A 24,000-nucleotide genomic window follows, 5' to 3' on the forward strand; every position below is an offset into this window, starting at 1 on the left:
GGAAGGGAGGGGGGAGAGAATGGGAGGATGGGGGGGGAGAGAATGGGGGGAGGGAGAGAATGGGGGGGAGGAGAGAATGGGGGGGAGGGAGAGAATGGGAGGGAGGGGGGGGGGAGAGAATGGGAGGGAAGGGGGGGAGAGAATGGGAGGGAAGGGGGGGGGAGGGAAGGGGGGGGAGAGAATGGGAGGGAAGGGGGGGAGAGAATGGGAGGGAAGGGGGGGGAGAGAATGGGAGGGAAGGGGGGGAGAGAATGGGAGGGAAGGGGGGGGAGAGAATGGGAGGGAAGGGGGGGGAGAGAATGGGAGGGAAGGGGGGGAGAGAACGGGAGGGAGGGGGGGGGGGAGGGAAGGGGGGGAGAGAATGGGAGGGAAGGGGGGGAGAGAATGGGAGGGAAGGGGGAGGGAGAGAATGGGAAGGAAGGGGGAGAATGGGAAGGAAGGGGGAGAATGGGAGGGAAGGGGGAGAGATTGAAGGGATGGGGGGGGATGGGGGAGAGGATGGGGGGGGGGAGGGGGCACACACAGACCAGAGAGAGACAGATATGGCAGGGGCAGTGGCAGTGTGGGGGGGATTTTTCTTAACCCCTTTGCTGTTACCAAGTACCTTTTTATTCCTGTACTCATTGCTTTCCTTAAAGTAAAAAGAACATGTTCTAACAATCTCCTATCCTGCTTTTGCTAGCAGAGACACACACACACACACACACACACACACACACACACACACACAGTGACACACACACATACAGACACACACACATACAGACACACACACACACACACACAGTGACAAACACATACAGAGACACACACAGACAGAGAGACACACACACACACACACACACACACACACAGAGAGACACACACACACACACACACACACACACACACACACACACACACACACACAGTGACACACACACATACAGACACACACACATACAGACACACACACACACACACACACAGTGACAAACACATACAGAGACACACACAGACAGAGAGACACACACACACACACACACACACACACACACACAGAGAGACACACACACACACACACACACACACACACACACACACACACACACACACACACACACACACACACAGTGACAAACACATACAGAGACACACACAGAGAGACACACACACACACACACACACACACAATGACAAACACATACAGAGACACAGAGAGAGAGACACACAAACACATCCAGAAAGACACAGCTACCTCTGCACCTCCTGCATTTCACACGGGGATTCGGAGGGCGGGGGCTTCTGGGCAATGTTGATGTGCCCTGACAGACCTCTCCGATCCCTCTGCACCTCATGGGGAGGGGAGGGGAGGGGGGGGGAGGGGATGGGGGGAAGGGGAGGGGGAGAGAATGGGAGGGGAGGGGAGGGGGATGATCGCAGCCATGTGATGTTCATGCACACTGTGAATATCCTGGCCGGCATCTGCAGCAGCGCCCCCTAGCGGATTTTTTTTTAAATACATCGATTCTAAAACGCAGACCTATTTCAGCCTGTGAAAATAGGGGGAAAAAGTGCGTCCTAGAATCGAGGAAATACGGTAATAAGAATAGATATGACACGGCCTTCTCCTGCCGGCTGCTGTGACTCCTGTATGGGATGATACACTGGGGGAGATGCTGCAGGAGAGGAGGAAGCAATCAGAGGTCTCTCCCCCTCCCCCTGGGTATCACTGCAGCTTTCTGCCTGTCTGGGAGTCACAGCTCGCAACTATCGTCTGTGCAAGTCTGTATAGTAAAGATGGAGAGATGAGCACGTGCCTGGATAATAGTTATTGTGCCCATTACTGTGCTGTATGTGTTTGGTGGGGTGGGGGGAGCTGTATTCATGTAAATGTAGGCCATGTTTATGTTTTTTTAAATACAGGATTGGTACAGCAGGCCAGCGGGGACCCACGGGGACAACCCAAGGACAACCACAGGGACCACCTGAGGACCCACGAAGGACACCTGCGGGGAAGAACTGGTGGCCCCACAGCTGTGGGGGCCCCAGGCACCCACAGGGCCACCCGAGGGCCCCCCAGACACCCGTGGGAACCACCCGAGGGCCCCTAGACACCTGTGGGAACCACCTGAAAGCTCCCAGACAACCGCGTGGACGCCATTGGTGCCCACGGACACCCGCGGGGACCACCTGGAGGCCCACAGAGCCTAGCGGGGACAACCCGAAGTCCCCCAGACACCGGTGGGCACCCCCCAGGATGAACTGTGGAACCTGCGGACACCCATCTGGACCACCGGGGACCCCTGCTGGACTGCGGTATTAATCCTGTGTGTAAAAAAAAATAATGGTTTTATGAATATTGTAATGGTTTATTAGGGACCTAGGAGGTGGCCAGTGGGGCTGTTATGTGTATTTTTGTTTATTGTGGGTAGCGGGGGTGGGTGAACGGGGTATTGGCCCCAAGGATGGGTGTTTAGGCCTACCGGGTAGGGGGGTAGCGGGAGGGGTTAACCCCTTCATTACCTTAACGGTATTAACCGCTAAGTTAAAGAAGAGGTTAAGTCATCCCGCAACCCCCTGGCAAGGCCTAAACACCCACCCAGGGCCAAATACCACCTTCACCCACCCCCGCTACCCGCAATAAGCCTGGCACGGGTATATAACCCCTTCATTGCCTTGGCGGTAATGAAGTTGCCTGTAAATGCATTTTTTATGCATGGGATTCATGCCGGGGGTCTCTGGTGCTGATATTAATGGATATCAGCTCTGGGACACATGCATTTTATTTTCATCGCAGCTTCACCCCACCTTCTTGCCAACTTTTGTGGCTGGACAATTTGGAGAAGAAACAGCAATTTTAAAGTGGCGATCAGCCGCAATAAACTGATCAGGGCTTATAGAATTGAGCGTGTTTGAAAAACTGGCGATCAGTGCCGAAAAGTGGCTTATCACCGCGCGTCTGCCGATTTTATTTATTTATTTATTTTCCGGCAAAAAAAACGGTAATTTTTGCTCTTATCGCCAGCTTCTCTGGGCTTTCTGAATCGCTGTAGGCTTTTGTGGCGATAAGCTGGTGATAAGTGGCTTATCAATGCTTACTGCATGAGGGCCTTAGGGAGGATTTGTTCCTATAAAGCAGGGGTGGGGAACGTCCGGCCCGCGAAAATCATTTGGTCCGGCCCCCGGGAAGCAAGCCTGCAGGAATGGTTTAAACAAAAAAAACTCCCCCTCTCCTGATTGGCTGCCCGTGCTGTCACTCTGCCAAGATTTGTTTTTTGGCCCGCCTCTTCATACATGGAGCAAGTGTAGGGTGCAAGCCGGGCCTCCCCTTCCCTCAGCACTGCCCCCCTCCCTTCTCTCCTCCAGTAATGCCGGGCCTCCCCTTCCCTCAGCACTGCCCCCCTCCCTTCTCTCCTCCAGTAATGCCGGGCCTCCCCTTCCCTCAGCACTGTCCCCCTCCCTTCTCTCCTCCAGTAATGCCGGGCCTCCCCTTCCCTCAGCACTGCCCCCCTCCCTTCTCTCCTCCAGTAATGCCGGGCCCTCCCCTTCCCTCAGCACTGCCCCCCTCCCTTCTCTCCTCCAGTAATGCCGGCCCTCCCCTTCCCTCAGCACTGCCCCCCTCCCTTCTCTCTCCAGTAATGCCGGGCCTCCCCTTCCCTCAGCACTGCCCCCCTCCCTTCTCTCCCCCAGTAATGCCGGGCCTCCCCTTCCCTCAGCACTGCCCCCCTCCCTTCTCTCTCCAGTAATGCCGGGCCTCCCCTTCCCTCAGCACTGCCCCCCTCCCTTCTCTCTCCAGTAATGCCGGGCCTCCCCTTCCCTCAGCACTGCCCCCCTCCCTTCTCTCCCCCAGTAATGCCGGGCCTCCCCTTCCCTCAGCACTGCCCCCCTCCCTTCTCTCCTCCAGTAATGCCGGGCCTCCCCTTCCCTCAGCACTGCCCCCCTCCCTTCTCTCTTCCAGTAATGCCGGGCCTCCCCTTCCCTCAGCACTGCCCCCTCCCTTCTCTCCTCCAGTAATGCCGGGTCTCCCCTTCCCTCAGCACTGCCCCCCATCCCTTCTCTCCTCCAGTAATGCCGGGCCCTCCCCTTCCCTCAGCACTGCCCCCCTCCCTTCTCTCCTCCAGTAATGCCGGGCCCTCCCCTTCCCTCAGCACTGCCCCCCTCCCTTCTCTCCTCCAGTAATGCCGGGCCTCCCCTTCCCTCAGCACTGCCCCCCTCCCTTCTCTCCCCCAGTAATGCCGGGCTTCCCCTTCCCTCAGCACCGCCCCCCTCCCTTCTCTCCTCCAGTAATGCCGGGCCCTCCCCTTCCCTCAGCACTGCCCCCCTCCCTTCTCTCCTCCAGTAATGCCGGGCCCTCCCCTTCCCTCAGCACTGCCCCCCTCCCTTCTCTCCTCCAGTAATGCCGGGCCTCCCCTTCCCTCAGCACTGCCCCCCTCCCTTCTCTCCCCCAGTAATGCCGGGCCTCCCCTTCCCTCAGCACCGCCCCCCTCCCTTCTCTCCTCCAGTAATGCCGGGCCCTCCCCTTCCCTCAGCACTGCCCCCCTTTCCCTTCTCTCCTCCAGTAATGCCGGGCCCTCCCCTTCCCTCAGCACTGCCCCCCTCCCTTCTCTCCTCCAGTAATGCCGGGCCTCCCCTTCCCTCAGCTCTGCCCCCCTCCCTTCTCTCCTCCAGTAATGCCGGGCCTCCCCTTCCCTCAGCACTGCCCCCCTCCCTTCTCTCCTCCAGTAATGCCGGGCCTCCCCTTCCCTCAGCACTGCCCCCCTCCCTTCTCTCCCCCAATAATGCCGGGTCCTCCCCTTCCCTCAGCACTGCCCCCCTCCCTTCTCTCCTCCAGTAATGCCGGGCCCTCCCCTTCCCTCAGCACTGCCCCCCTCCCTTCTCTCCTCCAGTAATGCCGGCCCTCCCCTTCCCTCAGCACTGCCCCCCTCCCTTCTCTCTCCAGTAATGCCGGGCCTCCCCTTCCCTCAGCACTGCCCCCCTCCCTTCTCTCCCCCAGTAATGCCGGGCCTCCCCTTCCCTCAGCACTGCCCCCCTCCCTTCTCTCTCCAGTAATGCCGGGCCTCCCCTTCCCTCAGCACTGCCCCCCTCCCTTCTCTCTCCAGTAATGCCGGGCCTCCCCTTCCCTCAGCACTGCCCCCCTCCCTTCTCTCTCCAGTAATGCCGGGCCTCCCCTTCCCTCAGCACTGCCCCCCTCCCTTCTCTCCCCCAGTAATGCCGGGCCTCCCCTTCCCTCAGCACTGCCCCCCTCCCTTCTCTCCTCCAGTAATGCCGGGCCTCCCCTTCCCTCAGCACTGCCCCCCTCCCTTCTCTCTTCCAGTAATGCCGGGCCTCCCCTTCCCTCAGCACTGCCCCCTCCCTTCTCTCCTCCAGTAATGCCGGGTCTCCCCTTCCCTCAGCACTGCCCCCCATCCCTTCTCTCCTCCAGTAATGCCGGGCCCTCCCCTTCCCTCAGCACTGCCCCCCTCCCTTCTCTCCTCCAGTAATGCCGGGCCCTCCCCTTCCCTCAGCACTGCCCCCTCCCTTCTCTCCTCCAGTAATGCCGGGCCTCCCCTTCCCTCAGCACTGCCCCCCTCCCTTCTCTCCCCCAGTAATGCCGGGCTTCCCCTTCCCTCAGCACCGCCCCCCTCCCTTCTCTCCTCCAGTAATGCCGGGCCCTCCCCTTCCCTCAGCACTGCCCCCCTCCCTTCTCTCCTCCAGTAATGCCGGGCCCTCCCCTTCCCTCAGCACTGCCCCCCTCCCTTCTCTCCTCCAGTAATGCCGGGCCTCCCCTTCCCTCAGCACTGCCCCCCTCCCTTCTCTCCCCCAGTAATGCCGGGCCTCCCCTTCCCTCAGCACCGCCCCCCTCCCTTCTCTCCTCCAGTAATGCCGGGCCCTCCCCTTCCCTCAGCACTGCCCCCCTCCCTTCTCTCCTCCAGTAATGCCGGGCCCTCCCCTTCCCTCAGCACTGCCCCCCTCCCTTCTCTCCTCCAGTAATGCCGGGCCTCCCCTTCCCTCAGCACTGCCCCCCTCCCTTCTCTCCTCCAGTAATGCCGGGCCTCCCCTTCCCTCAGCACTGCCCCCCTCCCTTCTCTCCTCCAGTAATGCCGGGCCTCCCCTTCCCTCAGCACTGCCCCCCTCCCTTCTCTCCCCCAATAATGCCGGGTCCTCCCCTTCCCTCAGCACTGCCCCCTCCCTTCTCTCCTCCAGTAATGCCGGGCCTCCCCTTCCCTCAGCACTGCCCCCCTCCCTTCTCTCCTCCAGTAATGCCGGCCCTCCCCTTCCCTCAGCTCTGCCCCCCTCCCTTCTCTCCTCCAGTAATGCCGGGCCTCCCCTTCCCTCAGCACTGCCCCCCTCCCTTCTCTCCTCCAGTAATGCCGGGCCTCCCCTTCCCTCAGCACTGCCCCCCTCCCTTCTCTCCCCCAATAATGCCGGGTCCTCCCCTTCCCTCAGCACTGCCCCCTCCCTTCTCTCCTCCAGTAATGCCGGGTCCTCCCCTTCCCTCAGCACTGCCCCCCTCCCTTCTCTCCTCCAGTAATGCCGGGCCCTCCCCTTCCCTCAGCACTGCCCCCCTCCCTTCTCTCCTCCAGTAATGCCAGCCCTCCCCTTCCCTCAGCACTGCCCCCCTCCCTTCTCTCTCCAGTAATGCCGGGCCTCCCCTTCCCTCAGCACTGCCCCCCTCCCTTCTCTCCCCCAGTAATGCCGGGCCTCCCCTTCCCTCAGCACTGCCCCCCTCCCTTCTCTCTCCAGTAATGCCGGGCCTCCCCTTCCCTCAGCACTGCCCCCCTCCCTTCTCTCTCCAGTAATGCCGGGCCTCCCCTTCCCTCAGCACTGCCCCCCTCCCTTCTCTCCCCCAGTAATGCCGGGCCTCCTCTTCCCTCAGCACTGCCCCCCTCCCTTCTCTCCTCCAGTAATGCCGGGCCTCCCCTTCCCTCAGCACTGCCCCCCTCCCTTCTCTCTTCCAGTAATGCCGGGCCTCCCCTTCCCTCAGCACTGCCCCCTCCCTTCTCTCCTCCAGTAATGCCGGGCCCTCCCCTTCCCTCAGCACTGCCCCCCTCCCTTCTCTCCTCCAGTAATGCCGGGCCCTCCCCTTCCCTCAGCACTGCCCCCCTCCCTTCTCTCCTCCAGTAATGCCGGGCCTCCCCTTCCCTCAGCACTGCCCCCCTCCCTTCTCTCCCCCAGTAATGCCGGGCTTCCCCTTCCCTCAGCACCGCCCCCCTCCCTTCTCTCCTCCAGTAATGCCGGGCCCTCCCCTTCCCTCAGCACTGCCCCCCTCCCTTCTCTCCTCCAGTAATGCCGGGCCCTCCCCTTCCCTCAGCACTGCCCCCCTCCCTTCTCTCCTCCAGTAATGCCGGGCCTCCCCTTCCCTCAGCACTGCCCCCCTCCCTTCTCTCCCCCAGTAATGCCGGCCCTCCCCTTCCCTCAGCACTGCCCCCCTCCCTTCTCTCCTCCAGTAATGCCGGGCCCTCCCCTTCCCTCAGCACTGCCCCCCTCCCTTCTCTCCTCCAGTAATGCCGGGCCTCCCCTTCCCTCAGCACTGCCCCCCTCCCTTCTCTCCTCCAGTAATGCCGGGCCTCCCCTTCCCTCAGCACTGCCCCCCTCCCTTCTCTCCTCCAGTAATGCCGGGCCTCCCCTTCCCTCAGCACTGCCCCCCTCCCTTCTCTCCCCCAATAATGCCGGGTCCTCCCCTTCCCTCAGCACTGCCCCCTCCCTTCTCTCCTCCAGTAATGCCGGGCCTCCCCTTCCCTCAGCACTGCCCCCCTCCCTTCTCTCCTCCAGTAATGCCGGGCCTCCCCTTCCCTCAAGTAATGCCGGGCCTCCCCTTCCCTCAGCACTGCCCCCTCCCTTCTCTCCCCCAGTAATTCCGGGCCTCCCCTTCCCTCAGCACCGCCCCCCTCCCTTCTCTCCTCCAGTAATGCCGGGCCCTCCCCTTCCCTCAGCACTGCCCCCCTCCCTTCTCTCCTCCAGTAATGCCGGGCCCTCCCCTTCCCTCAGCACTGCCCCCCTCCCTTCTCTCCTCCAGTAATGCCGGGCCTCCCCTTCCCTCAGCACTGCCCCCCTCCCTTCTCTCCCCCAGTAATGCCGGGCCTCCCCTTCCCTCAGCACCGCCCCCCTCCCTTCTCTCCTCCAGTAATGCCGGGCCCTCCCCTTCCCTCAGCACTGCCCCCCTCCCTTCTCTCCTCCAGTAATGCCGGGCCCTCCCCTTCCCTCAGCACTGCCCCCCTCCCTTCTCTCCTCCAGTAATGCCGGGCCTCCCCTTCCCTCAGCACTGCCCCCCTCCCTTCTCTCCTCCAGTAATGCCGGGCCTCCCCTTCCCTCAGCACTGCCCCCCTCCCTTCTCTCCTCCAGTAATGCCGGGCCTCCCCTTCCCTCAGCACTGCCCCCCTCCCTTCTCTCCCCCAGTAATGCCGGGTCCTCCCCTTCCCTCAGCACTGCCCCCTCCCTTCTCTCCTCCAGTAATGCCGGGCCTCCCCTTCCCTCAGCACTGCCCCCCTCCCTTCTCTCCTCCAGTAATGCCGGGCCCTCCCCTTCCCTCAGCACTGCCCCCTTCCCTTCTCTCCTCCAGTAATGCCGGGCCTCCCCTTCCCTCAGCATTGCCCCCCTCCCTTCTCTCCTCCAGTAATGCCGGGCCTCCCCTTCCCTCAGCACTGCCCCCCTCCCTTCTCTCCTCCAGTAATGCCGGGCCCTCCCCTTCCCTCAGCACTGCCCCCCTCCCTTCTCTCCTCCAGTAATGCCGGGCCTCCCCTTCCCTCAGCACTGCCCCCCTCCCTTCTCTCCCCCAGTAATGCCGGCTTCCCCTTCCCTCAGCACCGCCCCCCTCCCTTCTCTCCTCCAGTAATGCCGGGCCCTCCCCTTCCCTCAGCACTGCCCCCCTCCCTTCTCTCCTCCAGTAATGCCGGGCCTCCCCTTCCCTCAGCACTGCCCCCCTCCCTTCTCTCCTCCAGTAATGCCGGGCCCTCCCCTTCCCTCAGCACTGCCCCCCTCCCTTCTCTCCTCCAGTAATGCCGGGCCCTCCCCTTCCCTCAGCACTGCCCCCCTCCCTTCTCTCCTCCAGTAATGCCGGGCCTCCCCTTCCCTCAGCACTGCCCCCCTCCCTTCTCTCCCCCAGTAATGCCGGGCCTCCCCTTCCCTCAGCACCGCCCCCCTCCCTTCTCTCCTCCAGTAATGCCGGGCCCTCCCCTTCCCTCAGCACTGCCCCCCTTTCCCTTCTCTCCTCCAGTAATGCCGGGCCCTCCCCTTCCCTCAGCACTGCCCCCCTCCCTTCTCTCCTCCAGTTATGCCGGCCCTCCCCTTCCCTCAGCTCTGCCCCCCTCCCTTCTCTCCTCCAGTAATGCCGGGCCTCCCCTTCCCTCAGCACTGCCCCCCTCCCTTCTCTCCTCCAGTAATGCCGGGCCTCCCCTTCCCTCAGCACTGCCCCCCTCCCTTCTCTCCCCCAATAATGCCGGGTCCTCCCCTTCCCTCAGCACTGCCCCCTCCCTTCTCTCCTCCAGTAATGCCGGGTCCTCCCCTTCCCTCAGCACTGCCCCCCTCCCTTCTCTCCTCCAGTAATGCCGGGCCCTCCCCTTCCCTCAGCACTGCCCCCCTCCCTTCTCTCCTCCAGTAATGCCGGCCCTCCCCTTCCCTCAGCACTGCCCCCCTCCCTTCTCTCTCCAGTAATGCCGGGCCTCCCCTTCCCTCAGCACTGCCCCCCTCCTTTCTCTCCCCCAGTAATGCCGGGCCTCCCCTTCCCTCAGCACTGCCCCCCCTCCCTTCTCTCTCCAGTAATGCCGGGCCTCCCCTTCCCTCAGCACTGCCCCCCTCCCTTCTCTCTCCAGTAATGCCGGGCCTCCCCTTCCCTCAGCACTGCCCCCCTCCCTTCTCTCCCCCAGTAATGCCGGGCCTCCCCTTCCCTCAGCACTGCCCCCCTCCCTTCTCTCCTCCAGTAATGCCGGGCCTCCCCTTCCCTCAGCACTGCCCCCCTCCCTTCTCTCTTCCAGTAATGCCGGGCCTCCCCTTCCCTCAGCACTGCCCCCTCCCTTCTCTCCTCCAGTAATGCCGGGTCTCCCCTTCCCTCAGCACTGCCCCCCATCCCTTCTCTCCTCCAGTAATGCCGGGCCCTCCCCTTCCCTCAGCACTGCCCCCCTCCCTTCTCTCCTCCAGTAATGCCGGGCCCTCCCCTTCCCTCAGCACTGCCCCCCTCCCTTCTCTCCCCCAGTAATGCCGGGCTTCCCCTTCCCTCAGCACCGCCCCCCTCCCTTCTCTCCTCCAGTAATGCCGGGCCCTCCCCTTCCCTCAGCACTGCCCCCCTCCCTTCTCTCCTCCAGTAATGCCGGGCCCTCCCCTTCCCTCAGCACTGCCCCCCTCCCTACTCTCCTCCAGTAATGCCGGGCCTCCCCTTCCCTCAGCACTGCCCCCCTCCCTTCTCTCCTCCAGTAATGCCGGGCCTCCCCTTCCCTCAGCACTGCCCCCCTCCCTTCTCTCCTCCAGTAATGCCGGCCTTCCCTTCCCTCAGCACTGCCCCCCTCCCTTCTCTCCTCCAGGAATGCCGGCCCTCCCCTTCCCTCAGCATTGCCCCCCTCCCTTCTCTCCCCCAGTAATGCCGGGTCCTCCCCTTCCCTCAGCACTGCCCCCTCCCTTCTCTCCTCCAGTAATGCCGGGCCTCCCCTTCCCTCAGCACTGCCCCCCTCCCTTCTCTCCTCCAGTAATGCCGGGCCCTCCCCTTCCCTCAGCACTGCCCCCTTCCCTTCTCTCCTCCAGTAATGCCGGGCCTCCCCTTCCCTCAGCATTGCCCCCCTCCCTTCTCTCCTCCAGTAATGCCGGGCCCTCCCCTTCCCTCAGCACTGCCCCCCTCCCTTCTCTCCTCCAGTAATGCCGGGCCTCCCCTTCCCTCAGCACTGCCCCCCTCCCTTCTCTCCTCCAGTAATGCCGGGTCTCCCCTTCCCTCAGCACTGCCCCCCTCCCTTCTCTCCTCCAGTAATGCCGGGCCCTCCCCTTCCCTCAGCACTGCCCCCCTCCCTTCTCTCCTCCAGTAATGCTGGGCCTCCCCTTCCCTCAGCACTGCCCCCCTCCCTTCTCTCCTCCAGTAATGCCGGGCCCTCCCCTTCCCTCAGCACTGCCCCCCTCCCTTCTCTCCTCCAGTTATGCCGGGCCTCTCCTTCCCTCAGCACTGCCCCCCTCCCTTCTCTCCTCCAGTAATGCCGGGCCTCCCCTTCCCTCAGCACTGCCCCCCTCCCTTCTCTCCTCCAGTAATGCCGGGCCTCCCCTTCCCTCAGCACTGCCCCCCTCCCTTCTCTCCCCCAGTAATGCCGGGTCCTCCCCTTCCCTCAGCACTGCCCCCCTCCCTTCTCTCCTCCAGTAATGCCGGGCCCTCCCCTTCCCTCAGCACTGCCCCCCTCCCTTCTCTCCTCCAGTAATGCCAGGCCCTCCCCTTCCCTCAGCACTGCCCCCCTCCCTTCTCTCCTCCAGTAATGCCGGGCCTCCCCTTCCCTCAGCACTGCCCCCCTCCCTTCTCTCCCCCAGTAATGCCGGGCCTCCCCTTCCCTCAGCACCGCCCCCCTCCCTTCTCTCCTCCAGTAATGCCGGGCCCTCCCCTTCCCTCAGCACTGCCCCCCTCCCTTCTCTCCCCCAGTAATGCCGGGTCCTCCCCTTCCCTCAGCACTGCCCCCTCCCTTCTCTCCTCCAGTAATGCCGGGCCTCCCCTTCCCTCAGCACTGCCCCCCTCCCTTCTCTCCTCCAGTAATGCCGGGCCCTCCCCTTCCCTCAGCACTGCCCCCTTCCCTTCTCTCCTCCAGTAATGCCGGGCCTCCCCTTCCCTCAGCACTGCCCCCCTCCCTTCTCTCCTCCAGTAATGCCGGGCCCTCCCCTTCCCTCAGCACTGCCCCCCTCCCTTCTCTCCTCCAGTAATGCCGGGCCTCCCCTTCCCTCAGCACTGCCCCCCTCCCTTCTCTCCTCCAGTAATGCCGGGTCTCCCCTTCCCTCAGCACTGCCCCCCTCCCTTCTCTCCTCCAGTAATGCCGGGCCCTCCCCTTCCCTCAGCACTGCCCCCCTCCCTTCTCTCCTCCAGTAATGCCGGGCCTCCCCTTCCCTCAGCACTGCCCCCCTCCCTTCTCTCCTCCAGTAGTGTCGGGCCTCCCCTTCCCTCAGCACTGCCCCCCTCCCTTCTCTCCCCCAGTAATCCCGGGCCCTCCCCTTCCCTCAGCACTGCCCCCCTCCCTTCTCTCCTCCAGTAATGCCGGGCCTCCCCTTCCCTCAGCACTGCCCCCCTCCCTTCTCTCCTCCAGTAATGCTGGGCCTCCCCTTCCCTTAGCACTGCCCCCTCCCTTCTCTCCTCCAGTAATGCCGGGCCTCCCCTTCCCTCAGCACTGCCCCCCTCCCTTCTCTCTCCAGTAATGCCGGGCCTCCCCTTCCCTCAGCACTGCCCCCCTCCCTTCTCTCCTCCAGTAATGCCGGGCCTCCCCTTCTCTCAGCACTGTCCCCCTCCCTTCTCTCCTCCAGTAATGCCGGGCCTCCCCTTCTCTCAGCACTGTTCCCCTCCCTTCTCTCCCCCAGTAATGCCGGGCCTCCCCTTCCCTCAGCACTGCCCCCCTCGCTGCTCTCCTCCAGTAATGCCGGGCCTCCCCTTCCCTCAGCACTGCCCCCTCCCTTCTCTCCTCCAGTAATGCCAGGCCTCCCCTTTCTTCAGCACTGCCCCCCTCCCTTCTCTCCTCCAGTAATGCCGGGCCCTCCCCTTCCCTCAGCACTGCCCCCCTCCCTTCTTTCCTCCAGTAATGCCGGGCCTCCCCTTCCCTCAACACTGCCCCCCTCCCTTCTCTCCTCCAGTAATGCCGGGCCTCCCCTTCCCTCAGCACTGCCCCCTCCCTTCTCTCCTGCAGTAATGCCGGGCCTCCCCTTCCCTCAGCACTGCCCCCCTCCCTTCTCTTCTCCAGTAATGCCGGGCCTCCCCTTTCTTCAGCACTGCCCCCCTCCCTTCTCTCCTCCAGTAATGCCGGGCCCTCCCCTTCCCTCAGCACTGCCCCCCTCCCTTCTTTCCTCCAGTAATGCCGGGCCCTCCCCTTCCCTCAGCACTGCCCCCCTCCCTTCTCTCCTCCAGTAATGACGGGCCTCCCCTTCCCTCAGCACTGCCCCCTCCCTTCTCTCCTGCAGTAATGCCGGGCCTCCCCTTCCCTCAGCACTGCCCCTCTCCATTCTCTCCTCCAGTCTGTGTGTGTGTGTGACTGCCCCCTCCTAGTCTGTATGTGTGTGTGTGACTGCCCCCCTGCCAGTCTGTGTGTGTATGACTGCCCCCCTCCCAGTGTGTGTGTGACTGCCCCCCTCCCAGTGTGTGTGTGACTGCCCCCTCCCAGTCTGTGTGTGACTGCCCCCCCTCCCAGTGTGTGTGTGACTGCCCCCCTCCCAGTGTGTGTGTGGCTGCCCCCCTCCCAGTGTGTGTGTGACTGCCCCCCTCCCAGTCTGTGTGTGTGACTGCCCCCCCTCCCAGTCTGTGCGTGTGTGACTGCCCCCCCTCCCAGTCTGTGTGTGTGTGACTGCCCCCCCTCCCAGTCTGTGTTTGTGTGACTGCCCCCCCCCCTCCCAGTCTGTGTGTGTGTGACTGCCCCCCTCCCAGTCTGTGTGTGTGTGACTGCCCCCCTCCCAGTTTGTGTGTGTGTGACTGCCCCCCCCTCCCAGTGTATGTGTGACTGCCCCCTCCCAGTCTGTGTGTCTGTGTGTGTGTCTGTCTGCCCCCTCCCACTGTGTGATGCCCCTCTCCCAGTGTGTGTATGTGCCCCCTCCAAGTCTGTGTGTGTGTGTGTGTGTCTGCCCCCTCCCATTCTGTGTGTGTGTCTGCCCCCCTCCCATTCTGTGTGTGTGTGTGTGTGTGTGTGTGACTGCCCCCCCCTCCCAGTGTGTGTGTGTGACTGCCCCCCCCTCCCAGTGTGTGTGTGTGACTGCCCTCCCTCTCAGTCTGTGTGTGTGTGACTGCCCCCCTCCCAGTCTGTGTGTGTGTGACTGCCCCCCCTCCCAGTCTGTGTGTGTGTGACTGCCCCCCTCCCAGTCTGTGTGTGTGTGTGACTGCCCCCCCTCCCAGTGTATGTGTGACTGCCCCCTCCCAGTCTGTGTGTCTGTGTCTGTCTGCCCCTTCCCACTGTGTGATGCCCCTCTCCCAGTGTGTGTATGTGCCCCCTCCAAGTCTGTGTGTGTGTGTGTATGTCTGCCCCCTCCCATTCTGTGTTTGTGTGTGTGTGTGTGACTGCCACCCCCAGTGTGTGTGTGACTGCCCCCCTCACAATGTCTGTGTGTATCAGTGACAGAATGTATACAGACACCAACCCACTCACCCACGTGTCAGTCAGTCACCCACCCATATGTCAGGCAGTCAGTCACCCACCCACCCACGTGTCAGGCAGTCTAACGTGTCAGGCAGTCTACCACCCACCCACGTGTCAGTCAGTCACCCACCCACGTGTCAGTCAGTCAGTCACCCACCCACGTGTCAGGCAGTCAACCCAAGTGTCAGGCAGTCACCCACCCAAGTGTCAGGCAGTCTCCCATGAGTTTCAGGCAGTCTCCCAAAAAGTCCCCCACACAAGTGTCAGGCAGTCTCCCACCCACCCACCCATCCAAATGTCAGGCAGTCACTCACACCCACACACGCACGCACGCACGCACACACACACACACATGTAACAAGGTTAGTAAAGTATAAGTGTAATACAATAAATAAACTGTTAATGTAAAAAAAAAATGTTTTAAAATAAATAATATAATTGTGTCCCCCGGTTTTTAATTTTCAAAATCTGGTCACCCTAAGAATAGATATGACACGGCCTTCTCCTGTCGGCACCTCTTAGTTTTATTTCCCCTTCTGTTATCAATATTCTGTATGTCCGGCTACAGGAAGGGTCAGGAGACAGGGGGGACAGAGGCAGGAGAACCCCATCTGGCTCCGGCCTTGCCTGTCCCTACTAATACAAATATACAACCCCCCACTGAATAACATAGCCCTAATCCCATGTAATAATCCTGGGTGTAAACAAAATAATGGTTTTATGAATATTGTAATGGTTTATTAGGGACCTAGGAGGTGGCCAGTGGGGCTGTTATGTGTATTTTTGTTTATTGTGGGTAGCGGGGGTGGGTGATCGGGGTATTGGCCCCAAGGATGGGTGTTTAGGCCTACCGGGTGGGGGGGTAGCGGGAGGGGTTAACCCCTTCATTACCTTAGCGGTATTAACCGCTAAGTTAAAGAAGAGGTTAAGTCATCCCGCAACCCCCTGGCAAGGCCTAAACATTCACCCAGGGCCAAATACCACCTTCACCCACCCCCGCTACCCGCAATAAGCCTGGCACGGTTATATAACCCCTTCATTGCCTTGGCGGTAATGAAGTTGCCTGTAAATGCATTTTTTATGCATCGGATTCATGCCGGGGGTCTCTGGTGCTGATATTAATGGATATCAGCTCTGGGACACATGCATTTTATTTTCATCGCAGCTTCACCCCACCTTCTTGCCAACTTTTGTGGCTGGACAATTTGGAGAAGAAACAGCAATTTTAAAGTGGCGATCAGCCGCAATAAGCAGATCAGGGCTTATAGAATTGAGCGTGTTTGAAAAACTGGCGATCAGTGCCGAAAAGTGGCTTATCCCCGCGCATCTGACGATTTATTTTTTTCCGGCCAAAAAAACGCTTATTTTTGCTCTTATCGCCAGCTTCTCTGGGCTTACTGATTCGCTGTAGCCTTTTTTGGCGATAAGCTGGTGATAAGTGGCTTATCGCTGCTTACTGCATGAGGGCCTTAGGGAGGATTTGTTCCTGTAAAGTACACCTAGTTTGGCATAGGATTTGGATGTCAGGGTATCAATGTGCAACCCAAATGTTAAATGGGAGTTGAACTATATGCCCAGATATTTCAAACAAGTAACAGGGGCTTGGATGGTTTTAGAGCTGGTTTTTATCTGAAGCTCTGTCATTGGCAGCTTTAGCAATTAAGCTCTGGTCCCAAATACCATTGTTACAGTCTTGTCAGTGTTTAAAATCAGTTTGTTTTGGGAAATCCAGTTTCAAGTCTCAAAAAATCAGATTGAAGTACGTGTTCAAGGTCAGAGAGGCGAGGGCTGCGTGTATATAGGATAAGATCTAAGGCCTCTCACAATAACCCGTTAGGAATATTAATTCCTCATCTATCCGACATAAGTATAAAATATACTCTACCAAGACCCCTAATACAGAGTTACCCACCTTATACGGGAGCAGCTGCCAGACGAGTATAGTAAATGTATCTTATTTCTTTTGCCACTGGAGGGCAGCGTGGAGTTACATGGAGTGGCGCCCGTAAGGACGACGTGCCAGTTAGGCGGAAGGAGAAGCGCACACACTTTTATGTGAAACGGATATATTTGGGGAGGCATTTAGGAGTCTTTGAGAAAATTTATATTTTGTCACAATGGAAAAATTAACCATTTAAATATGTACAGATTTTATCCCACTTTTGGAAATTAGGGATGTTGCCTAAAAGTTTGAGAATGCATAAAGTGCCACCCATGGGCTTTAATGAAGCAGCATTTGTGGGCTAAATGGAACAGCATTCTGTATAAAGGTATTTTGGACTCGCCATAAATAATTGATGCCAAAAACTAATATTAAGTAAATTGAGAATGGAAAAATCTTCAACACAAACGTACAGAATGTGATATTCTGAGAGATCTTACAGATGTTATCAAATCCCACAATGAATATATAGAAAATGTCTGTATAGAACGAGTCAAACAAGAATATGCCAATAAAACGTTTAATTGGGAGATACAGGGGCCACAATTCAGGTCATTTAGCTGAAAGAAGAGAAGCCGGTCAGCCGGTAGAGCAGGTCAGCCGGTCAGCCAGTAGAGCAGGTCAGCCAGAAGAGCAGGTCAGCCGGTCAGCCGGTAGAGCAGGTCAGCCGGTCAGCTCTGAGATCAGCATTACTTATATCCCCTAAACGTTGTCCCCTGCATGTAATGCTGCAGAACAGCCTACACTGCATATACTGTACATGAGATACTTAACCCTTTCTTTTCGCTCGACTAATCTGAATGATTTGCTAATTGGTTTGTAATTAGAGAGATATTTGTAGCAGAATCCCATGTATGTTATTTTTACCTTTTTAGATACCGTTTTGTGTAATAAAATATATGAGATCAGAGGGGCTTCCTGTTTGCACTCGTGTTTTGGCAGAAGTGTATATGTGACCCTATAAATCTCCCTCACACCTGGGCTTGGCAGCGTGACACTAGTGCAGCGTCCTGGGGAAGAATCACTGAGCTGTTAGCAATAGATACAACGGATAGAAAAGACACTACAAATAGGTTTGATTAAAGAGAGTATTTTATTGAAATAATGAATCTCTTTGCTGGGAGGGGCCTGCAGCACATTGCAGAGCGATATAGTAACACGCAGAGCAATGCATTGCAGGCCCCTCCGGCAGCAAAGGGGTGAAGACCAATGCAGGGTGTATAAAGATCTCACTGATAATTCATGCACAAAGTGCAGTTTGTTGCTGTGATCCAGAGGAAGGCGAAACATAACCCCTGCTGTGCAATGGGGGAAAAAAATTCCTTCCTGACCCCATTAAATGGCGATCGGATGGTCCCTGGATCACTGCGCAGTGAGATCAGATGGAGCAGCACAGATCAGCGTTGTTATACACAGGGGCACACTCAGTATATAGAGATGCGGGTGATGGGGCCCTTGTGCCCCTGTGTATAACTCACCTGCTCCCCCATCCCCCTGCATATCTATCCCATTCACCCCTTTTCCTCCCGCATACCTCGCAGGGCCGGCCGGCCATTAGGCGGTCGCCTAGCGCGCAGAGGTCCTAGGGGCGCATTAATAATCATTATTATTTTTTCCTCTTATTATTTTATTTATTTATCTTTTTTTTTAAATTATTATTCTTTTTTTTATCCAGTATTTTGGCGCCCTTTTATTTTTATTTTGCGTTGCGCTGGGGTGCGGTCGCACCCCCCTGCAGCCCCGATATCTACGCCACTGTTTATTTTATTATTTTATTTATCTTATTATTTTTTATACAACTGGGGCACAAATTTTAAGTTTTGCCTCGGGCGCATGAAACCCGTGCTCTGGCCCTGCTCCTTGTTCTCTCTCACCCTCTCACGCCCAATATCCCTATCTCCCTCTAGTACCTGCCCCTCCCTCAGCCTTCCTGATCTTATCTGCCTCTCCTGCGGTCAAACCAACTTCTCAGGGCCCCTAGAATACCCCTGTATCTACGCCCTGGCTCCTCTGCTACCTGCACCTGGCTTCTTCTCCGCCTAAAAAAGGTGAAGCAGCAGATCTGTCCGCACCTCTCGTATTCTCCTACCTGCTCCCGGGGTCTTCTCCTCCGCCTAAAAAAGGTGAAGCAGCAGATCCGGCCACACCTGTCGTATGCTCCTTGGTCATCGTACACCACGTCTGCGTCATCGGCCGCCTTGTAGCCCACCTCATTGTTCCACTTGACGCCCGCTTTGTCGTATGCCTCGTCGTCCGCCTCGTAGCCCGCCTCGTCGTCTGGTGGCACAAAGGGCACCACCTTCGTGTGTGTCCTGATCTGCAGGAGACATGAAGTGTTTGTAACCAGGGACAGTGATACTCTGTATCGCAAGAGCTCCTGTGCCACTTATACCCCATCCCCAATACCACGTTATACCGCCCTCCACAGGGCAAATACCCGTTATACCCACCTCCCCAGGCCCAGTACCCAGTTATACAACCCTCCCAAGGCCCAGTACCCTGTTATACGTCCCTCCCCAGGCCCAGTCCTCGTTATACCCACCTCACCAGGCCCAGTACCCATTATATACCCCTCCCCAGAAGGTCATGTTTCTATTTATCAAAAATACATTGAGTTACCTCTGGTTTTCAGGCATGTCCTGGGGGAGTTATCACAGAGACACAGAAACGTCGCTGAGTTTGGGTTAGTAACTCCCTTAACTTCTCAGCAGTTGAATTCCCCATTAGGCGCTTAGCACGTTAAAAACAAGCGTTGCTATTTCTCTGCATGAAGTTGCAGGTAATTGGAAGAGTTACACAGTGACGGCTATTTCATCACTCACCTTCTTCCCCCGAAACGGTCTTTTCTGTCTTATTTCCGGCTTCACATCGGATATCCATATCCATTCTTGGCCTCTGATCTGTATGCAAGGCAATGCTTTAAGACAGGGTTGCACAACCTTTTCCCCCTGCTCCCCCCTCCACCTTCCCCACCTTGTCTCCGACGTTCTGATGTAACGACGTCATGTGATATCACGTTGCTATGGCAATGCCACATCATGTGACGCCACATTGCTGTCGCCAGAAGCCGCCGGAGACAAGGAAAGGGAACTTACAGAGGCCTTGCACGCGATCTCCGGCATTTAATTTAAATGCTGTGGGGAAGAGCGAGGGGCCTCTGTAAGCGCCGAGCCCCTCCTCCCAAGAAAATGTCGTGCCCCTTGATTTGCGCACCCCTGCTTTAAGAGATATTCTGGGACCCTCCAACTCCTCCATCGGACCCTTCCTCATATTGACTGACCTTGCAGTGCTCTGCACTGACTTGCACTGACCTGCTATGGTGCCTCTCAAAATACCATGCTAACTCATTCTGAACATACATGTGTCCTTTTTACATGTTACTCAGCTTGTATGGGCCACAGACAGCTTTCCCGGGGTCCAGGACTAGTTTCCACCGGGGACACTCACCCATGGGTCGGCGACTTTGCGAGAACCCACCCCCCCCAACCTGTTTTCTCTTGCACTGCCATAGACAACAACATTTCGGCCTGCTGGTCTTTCTCAGGTAAAGTGGCTAAACCCACTAAATCCAGCAAAGAAAGGCCAGCAGCCGAAACATTGTAGTCTGTGGCACAATCTATTATCTTTTTTTATTCAAATCCGTGTGCCCTTTCCCATCAATCATATTGTATCCATTGGACGAAATGCCGGTCTTCCCTGAGACTAAGGGGCACCGGTAAAAGTATCACTACTTATTGTTTTTTTTTGGTGTGCAGCAAATCCCCATCATTTTTGCGTTCTCTTGCTCTGCCCCAATCTGACACACCACCTTGCTCTCTCACCCCCCTCTTAGACTCCCCTGTCACCCTTTCCTTCCTCAAAGGATGTCCTTTAATCAGATCTTACCCAAATTGTCTCCATCTCCCTTGGAAATGTTCTGTCTTTAAGCTGTGCGGCTCCTCTTGATCCGAACTTTCTTAGCTGACCCCTTTAGGTTTCGGCTCCGAGGGTCTAAAAAATAAGCGACTCCGAAAAGATGTGAAATATGCGCACGGGTCCTAATGGGGCACTGAGGGGGAGACTTAAATACTAGTAAATATAATCTACTGTGCTAACAAATATAATCTATTAACTAAGAAATATAACTTATTAAACTAAGAAATATAATTTATTAAACTAACAAATATAACTTATTAAACTAAGAAATATAACTTATTAAACTAAGAAATATATTTTATTAAACTAAGAAATATAACTTATTAAACTAAGAAATATAACTTATTAAACTTAGAAATATAATCTATTAAACTAAATAAATATCTATTAAACTAAATAAATATCTATTCAACTAAATAAATATAATCTATTTAAAAACAATACAATAAAAAGCTGGAGAAATGATACGTCAACCAAGCAACAGATGTGATGCCAATAAGCGTTGAACTCCTTGCAGATCCACCGTCAGCTGGTTGTGGCAGAAAGTGGTGACATACAGTAGAACAGAGTGGTTGAGCTGTAACCACGGCAGTCAGGTCAGAAATCAACACAATATTTTTTGAAATTTAGAATGAGAATGTTCTGTATGTCACATTCTGGGCTCAGACTCTGAGCCCTGTCACATGTTAGCAGCTTGTGATAATAGAAAGTATCCATATACTGGGATGTGATAAGAAACATGAAGGTCATTTTATAATGGGTCCCATAACCTGCTTTATATGAAGTATCATTTTACACTAATTAGTAGAGATGTTACATTTTGAAAAATAGCACTTCTGGCGACATTGTTAATTTTCTCTACAAATGATAAATGAAAAAGTTGGATAAAACGTTATATGTGTGTGTGCGCGCGCAATATATATATATAGAGGTATCAGTACCGTGTTAGCCGAGCTTCAATAATCAAAAAATAAATAGATAATACCGTTCTGTGGCTAACGAAATGCTTTTATTTGTGCGAGCTTTCGAGATACACTGATCTCTTCTTCCGGCGATGTTACAATGAATGAAGCAAGCAAAAGGTATACTTAAAAACAGTGTCTCTTGGAATGTTATCTGTGCTGGTCCTTCCCCCGGTGTGGATGTGTTTTATGCCTAGAGACAGCTGTGTGTGCATAGATATAGCACAGTATGTTAAATTACGCTGCGGGGTCATGTGACGTCACCCTCGTCAAATGCCGCTGCAGGTCACATGACGCCGCATCAAGGTAAGGGGGGGGGGGGCGCGAGCACCGGCAGGGGGGCGAGCTGCAAAAGTTTGTGCTCCCCTGGTATAACCAATAAATAATATAGCTGATATAGCAATTTGGTTGTGGCTAGAGAGAGATTATAATGGCAGTGAGAATTAGTGGTCAGAATTAATAACAGTGCAATTACTAAAAAGTAGCTGTAATAAAATAATAATAAACACTATGCCTAAACACAATAAAAGTCCAGAAACCTAGCTCTAATAGCTATGTTATAACTCAATCATAAAAGGATCCAATTCGGGCGTCCTCTGGAGCCCTGGCAGCTCTCTTCAGGGAAACAACCACCTCCTCGATAGATATCTAAACAAAAAAAAGAAGAGAAAGCGCCCGCTCCATGTGTAAATTCGGTTTAACAATTTCATTTCCTGGACAAGATAAAAATAGCAAACTCACAAACATCCGTTTGGTAAAAGCATTGTGTGAGACAGGCTCGGGCTCCGTGGTAATCCGGTGGTCACTCCGCAGCTCCAGACTTTGGACGATGACCGGGAAACTCGATAGGCTGCGCCCCTCGCAGTGTGGTCCTCCAGCAATCTGTGGTATGTTGTGGTTCCACTGTAAATCCGGTTTCTCGTCTTGGTCGCGTACCAACTTCCCTTCCGGCGTCAGGACGTATAGTGTGGCAATAGCAACGAGAAGAAAGTACTGAGGTGGGGTTGGATCCTCCTCGGTTATTTCTTGTTTTATTAATAAATAATTTACTATATTTTAATCTCTGGTGCGCATTGTGTGCATTTTTCTTCTTGTCTGCACAGTGCTTCAGATGCTGCATCTGAAAAAATGCCGGTGGATCGGGATGTGAGGTAGGAAAGTGACGTCCGCGCCGGAACGTTATTGCCACGCCTCCAAATATTTATTGCCACGCCCCCAATCGCACCCGCTGCATACCCTGCAAAGCCATAAAAAAGCTCCGGCTTCAGCAAGTGTATTGCAGCGTGTGTGCCTTCCCTCCGTCTGAAATACTATAGACGCAGCCTTATCGACGCTTACTAAATAGGCCCGTGTCTCTCTCTCTCTCTCTGTGTCTCTCTCTCTCTCTCTGTGTCTCTGTCTCTCTCTGTGTGTCTCTGTCTCTCTCTGTGTGTCTCTCTGTGTCTCTGTCTCTCTCTCTGTGTCTCTGTCTCTCTCTGTGTGTCTCTGTTTCTCTCTGTGTGTCTCTGTCAAAAGAACATTTCAGTATTGCCAAAGCGTGAGTAAAAGGGGGTGTGGGACAATGATTACACGAATACTAGGGGGTACGGTATAATGGTTATACAGTACATTACTTTTGTCTCTCTCTCCCTATGTCCCTCTCTCTGTCTCTCTCTCATTCTCTGTCTCTCTCTCTCTCTGTGTCTCTCTCTCATTCTCTGTCTCTCTCTCATTCTCTGTCTCTCATTCTCTGTCTCTCATTCTCTGTCTCTCTCTCATTCTCTGTCTCTCTCTCTCATCCCTGTATGATAGGTATGTTCCAACTCTATTTTTTGCTCTTCTTTTCCGTTTGAGAGGAGGGAGTCCCTCACCTCTTCAGCCACACACCAGGAACGCTGGGTTGCTTTCAGACGCTCGGAGAGGCGGATACAGTCGTGGATTGCAGGCACTGATTTATCTGGTAAGTACCGCAAACATGCTTGAACAAGGGCCGTAGACATTTTATTTGATGGTTTAGATTATCATTGTCTGTGGTTGTTAGTTATTGGTATTAGAGTTTTTTGATGTTGTTACGAATCAAATACATTTTGAAGTAGTAATCCCCTCCGAACTGGGCATTCCTGGCCAATAATGCCCTGGCTGTAAGAGTTGAAGGGCCCAAGCAAAGCCCCCACCTCTATACACACTAACACTGCAGGGGCATCAGAGTGTCTTGTTGTCATGGCAACAGGGGGTGTCACGTGATGTAATTTGTTTAATAAATTATTTTTTAAGGTGTCCCGGTTTTTCATTTTCGAAATCTGGTCACCCTATTGATCAAGCAGAAAAAGTGAAGAAACAATTGTAGTTTTGCTAATGGACGTCATTTTGGCATATCATTCGCTTTGAGGATACCCATTAATATGAAGAAAAATAACATCGATTCCCAATGTAGCCCCCCTTCCCTGGGCCAATCGCAGATCGGGCCCCCCTCCTCTGTACTAGGGTCTGGCTACGTGTCTGAGTGTGGTGCATACCTGCTGGCAACAGGGGGGCCTGAGTCTCCCGCGATGGTATGGGGGATGACAGGATCAGGTTTCTGGGGTGAATGCCTCCGTCTTATCAGAGCAGGATGAAATTTCTCTTCAGAAGGACTTGGAGAGACTGGAAACGTGGGCAGGTAAATGGCAAATGAGGTTTAATACAGATAAATATAAGGTTATGCATTTGGGATGCAAGAATAAAAAGGCGACTTACAAATTAAATGGAGATATATTGGGGGAATCCTTGATGGAGAAGGATTTAGGGGTGCTTGTAGACAGCAGGCTTAGCAATAGTGCCCAATGTCATGCAGTAGCTGCAAAGGCAAACAAGATCTTATCTTGCATCAAACGGGCAATTGATGGAAGGGAAGTAGACATAATTATGCCCCTTTACAAAGCATTAGTAAGACCACACCTTGAATATGGAGTACAATTTTGGG

The 24,000-nt window shown here is 55.8% G+C and overlaps 1 long non-coding RNA gene across 4 annotated transcripts in view; it reads left to right on the forward strand.

Moving 5' to 3' along the window:
- The first annotated feature begins 1,893 nt into the window (after window positions 1-1,893).
- Window positions 1,894-24,000, forward strand: part of LOC142467286 (uncharacterized) — a 30,817-nt gene continuing 8,710 nt past the window's right edge. For 3 of the 4 annotated variants that reach the window (XR_012788350.1, XR_012788351.1, XR_012788349.1), the window contains exons 1-3: window positions 1,899-2,309; window positions 22,163-22,210; window positions 22,895-22,998. This is a non-coding gene — a long non-coding RNA (uncharacterized LOC142467286). Of the gene's footprint in view, window positions 2,310-22,162; window positions 22,211-22,894; window positions 22,999-24,000 lie in introns of all 4 variants that reach the window. The other variant, XR_012788348.1, reaches the window with a different exon arrangement.

The sequence above is a fragment of the Ascaphus truei genome, chromosome 16, assembly GCF_040206685.1.
Source record: "Ascaphus truei isolate aAscTru1 chromosome 16, aAscTru1.hap1, whole genome shotgun sequence".
NCBI lineage: Eukaryota > Metazoa > Chordata > Amphibia > Anura > Ascaphidae > Ascaphus > Ascaphus truei.